Here is a 352-nt window from a genome sequence, read left to right on the forward strand (position 1 = left end):
TCAGTGTACTTCTAGAAGGAATGACAGTGAAAATGAGAAGATAGAAAAGAGAAAATAGCTGTGTCCGTGGAGCTCCTTTCTCTCCTAAGCAAAGGAGAGGAACTGCCCAAGAAAGGTAGTGCATTTAGTTATACCCTTGAAAGGCTGATAGTAATTTCAACCTCTCTACCCAGCAATCAGTTAACAAGCTGCAACCACTTGTTTACACACTTCGAGGAGCTGGTGTTCTCAGACTGGCTTTGTCCTGCAAGAGAAATGACTTTCAAACTTCAGCAGCTCCCAGTGAGAAAGACCACATCTTTTTTTATCCATTTCTCAGTTGATGGGCATTTGGGTTGTTTCCAAGGTCAAG

This window comes from Octodon degus, unplaced genomic scaffold (genome assembly GCF_000260255.1).
Source record: "Octodon degus isolate 3935 unplaced genomic scaffold, OctDeg1.0 scaffold00044, whole genome shotgun sequence".
Lineage (NCBI taxonomy): Eukaryota > Metazoa > Chordata > Mammalia > Rodentia > Octodontidae > Octodon > Octodon degus.